General features: G+C 37.8%; 1 pseudogene; it reads right to left on the bottom strand.

Moving 5' to 3' along the window:
• Positions 1-1,374: 1,374 nt before the first annotated feature.
• LOC120882632 lies at positions 1,375-1,719 on the bottom strand (annotated as a pseudogene).
• Between the last annotated feature and the right edge of the window lie 4,211 nt (positions 1,720-5,930).

The following is a 5,930-nucleotide window of genomic DNA, read 5'->3' as shown; positions in this document are numbered from 1 at the left end:
GCTATACAGTAGGTTCTCATTAGTTATCTATTTTTAGCATAGTATCGGTAGTGTATATGTGTCAATCCCAATCTCCCAATTCATCCCACCCCTCCTTTCCCCTTGGTTTCTGTTTGTTTGTTCTGTATGTCTATGTTTATATTTCTGCTTTGTAAGATCGTCTACACCAATTTTTTCAAACTGCACATATATACTTTAATATATGGCATTTGTTTTTCTTTCTGACTTACTTCACTCTGTATGACAGTCTCTAGTTCTATCCATATTTCTACCAATGATGTGATTTTGTTCCTTTTTTATAACTGAGTAATATTCCATTGTATATATGTATCACATTTTCTTTATCCATTCCTCTATTGATGGGCATCTAGGTTGTTTCCATGTCCTGGCTATTGTAAATAGTGCTGCAATGAACATTGGGGTGCATGTGTCTTTTTCAATTACAATTTTCTCTGGATGTATGCCCAGCAGTAGGATTGTTGGGTCACATGGTAGTTCTATTTTTAGTTTTTTAAGGAACCTCTACACTGTTCTCCATAGTGGCTGTATCAATTTACATTCCCACCAATAGTATAAGAGGGGTACCTTTTCTCCACACCCTCTCCAGCATTTATTGTTAGTAGATTTTGTGATAATGGCCATTCTGACCAGTGTGAGGTGCTACCTCATTGTAGTTTACTTTGCCAACTAAGGTCCGTCTAGTCAAGGCTATGGTTTTTCCTGTGGTCATGTGTGGATGTGAGAGTTGGACTGTGAAGAAGGCTGAGGGCCGAAGAATTGATGCATTTGAACTGTGGTGTTGGAGAAGACTCTTGAGAGTCCCTTGGACTGCAAGGAGATCCAACCAGTCCATTCTGAAGGAGATCAGCCCTGGGATTTCTTTGGAAGGAATGATGCTAAAGCTGAAGCTCCAGTACTTTGGCCACCTCATGCGAAGAGTTGACTCACTGGAAAAGACTCTGATGCTGGGAGGGACTGGGGGCAGGAGGAGAAGGGGCCCGACCCAGGATGAGATGGCTGGATGGCATCACGGACTCAATGGACATGAGTCTGAGTGAACTCCGGGAGATGGTGATAGACAGGGAGGCCTGGCGTGCTGTGATTCATGGGGTCGCAAAGAGTCGGACACGACTGAGCGACTGAACTGAACTGAAAAATTAATGATGTTGAGCATATTTTCATGTGTTTGTTAGCCATCTGTATGTCTTCTTTGGAGATGTGTTTATTTAGGTCTTCCACTCATTTACTGACGGGGTTATTTTTGGGGGTGAGGTGGAAAGAGGAGTCTTATTTCCAAACCCACAGGACAAAGGTCTAAGGTCCCTTTTCCCCCAGCATCCTACCCAACCCACCCAGAATTCCAGGGGAAGGTTTTCAACTCCCCTGGACAGTGTTTTCCAGCTTCACACTCTTGGCTGCTTCTCCAAACAGCTCCCAGAAACTCCCAAACTCCAGTTTAGAGTTGTTACAGTTGCCCAAGTTGGCGATTTTCTCTTCCAGCCCACAGTTGCTCAGCATGAAGTGGGGCAGCTTGCTGGGTGATCAGGACCCTTAGCTTGGAGGGGTTCGGCAACTCCTTCCCACCCTCCACCAAATACTGGTGGAAGTCCTTGATCAGGGTCTCACTGGTCCTCTCCACGTCACTGAATTCCTGGGCATCCTCAGAGTTGGCTGACCAACACTGTCCCATGGTGCTTGATGCACTCTGTCCTATGGTGAGAGTTTTATCCTACAGCCAGCCCCAGAGGAGCTGATGGCTCATGATCTGCTAGTAGTCGCTGAGACAGGACTGGAGGTGATTGGGTTGTTTTTTGATAGTGAACTGCATGAGATCTGTGTATATTTTCGAGATTAATTTTTTGTCATTTGCTTCATTTGCAGATATTTTCTCAATTCTGAGGATTGTCTTTTCATCTTATTTATGATTTCCTTTGCTGTGCAAAAGCTTTTAAGTTTAATTAGATCCCATTTGTTTATATTTGTTTTTATTCTCATTACCCTAGAAAAGAAAGAAAAGAAAGTGAAGTTGCTCAGTCGTGTCTGACTCTTGGCGGCCCCATGGACTGTAGCCTGCACCAGGATTCTCCATCCATGGGATTCTCCAGGCAAGAGTACTGGAGTGGGTTGCCATTTCCTTCTCCAGGGAATCCTCAAAAAAGATCTTGCTGCAATATATGTCAGTATTCTGCCTATGTTTTCCTCTAAGAGTTTTATAGTATCTGGCCTTACATTTAGATCTTTAATTCATTTTGAATTTATTTTTGTATATGGTGTTAGGGAGTATTCTAATTTCATTCTTTTACATGTGGCTATCCATTTTTTTTTCCAGCAACACTTATTGAAGAGACCATCTTTCCTCCATTATATATTCTTGCCTCCTTTGTCATAGATTAAATGACCATATATGGCCTTTATTATGTTGAGGTGTGAGGGTTAATATCTGGGCTTATATCCTGTTCCATTTATCTTTATTTCTATTTTTGTGCCATTACTATACTGTCTTGATCACTGTAGCCCTGTAGTATAGTCTGAAGTCAGAGAGGCTGATTCGATTACTCCAGCTTCATTTTTTTCATTTTTTTCCCTCAAGGATTGCTTTTGCTATTCTAGGTCATTTTTTGTTTCCATACAAATTGTAAAATCATTTGTGCTGGTTTTGTGAAAAGTACCATTGGTAATTTTATAGGGGTTGTATTGCATCTGTAAATTGCTTTGATTAGTATAGCCATTTTCACAATATTTATTCTTCCAGTTCAAAAACATGGCATATCTCTGGATCTGTTTATGTTGTCTTTTATTTCTTTCATCAGTATCATCGTTTTCTACATATAGGTCTTTTGCCTCCTTAGGTAGGTTACTCCTAGGTATTTTATTTTTTTGTTGCAGTTGTAAATGGGATCATTTCCTTAGTTTCTCTTTCTGATATTTTGTTGTTAGCTTTAAGAATGCAAAATATTTCTGTGTATTAATTTTGTATCTTTACTAAATTTACAACTTTACCTAAATTCATTGATTTGCTCTAGTAGTTTTCTGGTTGCATCTTTTAGGATTTTTTATGTATAGTATCATGTCATCTGAAAACAGTGACAGTTTTACTGCTTCTTTGCCCCTCTGGATTCCTTTTATTTCTTTTTTTTCTCTGATTGCCATAGCTAGATGTTCCAAAACTATGTTGAATAATAGTGGTGAAAGTGGGCACTCTCGTCTTATTCCTAATCTTAGAGGAAATGCTTTCAGCTTTTCCACCATTGAGAATGTTTGCTGTGGGTTTCTCCTACATGAGGTAGGACAACCTACCTATTATGTTGAGGTAGGTTCCCTCTAGGCCCACTTTCTGGAGGATTTATTTTTTAATCATAAATGGGTATTGAATTTTGTCAAAAAGTTTTCCTGCATCTTTTGAAATGATCATATGGTTCTTATTCTTCAATTTGTTGATATGGTGTATCACACTGATTGATTTGCATATATTGATAAATCCTGGAGTAAATACCACTTGATCATGGTATATGCTCCTTTTAATGTGTTGTTGCTACTGGTTTGCTAGTATTATGTTGAAGATTTTTACATTCTATATTCATCAGTGATGTTGGGTTGTAATATTTTTTGTGGCATCTTTGTCTGGTTTTGGTATCAGGTGATGGTGGCCTCGTAGATTGAGTTTGGGAGTGTTCCTCCCTCTGTAGTTTTTTTGGAGGAGTTTGAGAAGAATAGATGTTGTTAGCTCTTCTGTAAACATTTGACGGAATTTGCCTGTTAAGTCATCTGGCTCTGGGCATTTTATTATTTAAAGGTTTTTAGTCACAGTTTTAATTTCAGTACTTGTGAATGATCTGTTAATATTTTCTATTTCTTCCTGGTTCAGTCTTAAAATGTTGTGCTTTTCTAAGAATTTGTCCATTTTGTCCATTTTATTAGCATATAGTTGCTTGTAATAGTCTCTTATGACCTTTTATATTTCTGCAGTGTCAGCTGTAACTTCTTTTTCATTTTAGCTTTATTGATTTGAGTCCTCTCCCACCTTTTTTTTTCTTGATGAGTCTGGCTAAAGTTTTATTGGTTTTGTTTATCTTCTGAAAGAACCAGCTTTTAGTTTTATTGATCTTTACTGTTTTTTTTTTTTTCATTTCTATTTCATTTATTTCTGCTCTGATCTTTATGACTTCTCTCCTCCTACTAACTTTGAGTTTTGTTTGTTCTTTCTTGAGTTTCTTTAGGTGTAAGGTTAGACTGTTTGAGATTTTTCTTGTTTATTGAGGTAGGCCTGTATCACTAGAAATTTCACTTAAGGACTGCTTTTGTTGCATCCCATAGGTTTTGGGTTGTCTTTTTTTTAAAATATAAATGTATTTATTTTAATTGGAGGCTAATTACAATATTGTTGTATACCTGGGTGTCTTTTTAAAAAATATTTATTTCTTTGTTTGGCTGCATCAGGTCTTAGTTGCGGCATGCAGGCTTAGTTGCAGTTGCCCTACAGCACACTGGATCTTAGTTCTCCAACCAAGGATTGAAACTGCACCCCCAGCACTGGAAGGGAGATACTTCCTTGGACCACTAGGGAAGTCCCAGGTTGTCATGTTTTCTTTGTCATTTGTTTCTAGGCATTTTTAAAATTTTCTCTTTGATTTCTTAAATGATTTCTCAGTTATTTAGCAGCATAATTTTTAGCTTCCATGTGTTTGTGTTTTTTTTTTTTTTTTTACAGTTTTTTTTTTCCTCCCTGTAATGCATTTCTGATCTCATAGCATTGTGGTCAGAAAGGATGCTTGATGCAATTTCAATTTTTTAAAAAATTACTAAGGCTTGACTTGTGGCCCAAGATGTGATCTATCCTGGAGAATGTTCTGTGTGTACTTGAGAATAAAGTGTATTCTGCTGTTTGTGGATGGAATGCCCTATAAATTAAGTCTATTTAGTCTAATGTGTCACTTAAGGCCTATGTTTCCATATCATTTTTCTGTTTGGATGATCTATCCATTAGTGTAAGTGGAGTGTTAAAGTTTCCCAGTATTATGGGTTTGTTGTAGATTTCCCATTTTATGGCTGTTAGCATTGCTTTATGTATTGAGGTGCTCCTATGTTGAGTGCATATTTGTAATTGTTATATCTTCTTCTTGGATTGATCCCTTAATCATTATGTTGTGTCCTTCCTGGTCTCTTGTAACAGTTTTTATTTTAAAGTCTGTTTTATCTGATATGAGTTACTATTCTTGCTTTCTTTTGATTTCCATATGTATGGAATATAATTTTCCATCCCTTCAGTTTCAACCTGTGTCCCTAGGTCTGAAGTGGGTCTATTGTAGACAACATGTTTATGGGTCTTGTTTTTGTATCCAGTAGGCTGCAGTCCATGGGGTCACTAAGAGTCGGACACGACTGAATTACTTCACTTTCATTTTTCACTTTCATGCATTGGAGAAGGAAATGGCAACCCACTCCAGTGTTCTTGCCTAGAGAATCTCAGGGACGGGGGAGCCTGGTGGGCTGCTGTCTATGGGGTAGCACAGAGTCGGACACGACTGAAGTGACTTAGCAGCAGTAGCAGCCAGTCTGTGTCTTTCAGTTGGAGCATTTAATGTATTTATGTTTAATTATCCATATGTATATTCCTATTATTACTGTTTTCTTAATTGTTTTGGGGTTTCTTTTTGTTGGGTCTTTTTCTTCTCTGTTTCCTGCCTAGAGAAGTTCTTTTAGCATTTCTTGCAAAACTGGTCTGATAGTGCTGAGTTTTCTTAACTTTTGCTTTCTGTAAAACTTGATTTCTCTGTCAAATCTGAATGAGAGCTTTACTGGGTAGAGTAATTGCTAGTTCATTTTTGAAGAATAATTTTGCTGGATATATATTGGTGATTTTTTTCTTTAACAATTAAAATATATCACTTTAGTCTTCTCTTGTTTTCAGTTCACTTCAGTTCAGTGGCTCA

The sequence above is a fragment of the Oryx dammah genome, unplaced genomic scaffold (assembly GCF_014754425.2).
Source record: "Oryx dammah isolate SB20612 unplaced genomic scaffold, SCBI_Odam_1.1 HiC_scaffold_23, whole genome shotgun sequence".
NCBI classification, from domain to species: domain Eukaryota; kingdom Metazoa; phylum Chordata; class Mammalia; order Artiodactyla; family Bovidae; genus Oryx; species Oryx dammah.
This window is presented reverse-complemented; position numbering and strand designations above follow the sequence as displayed.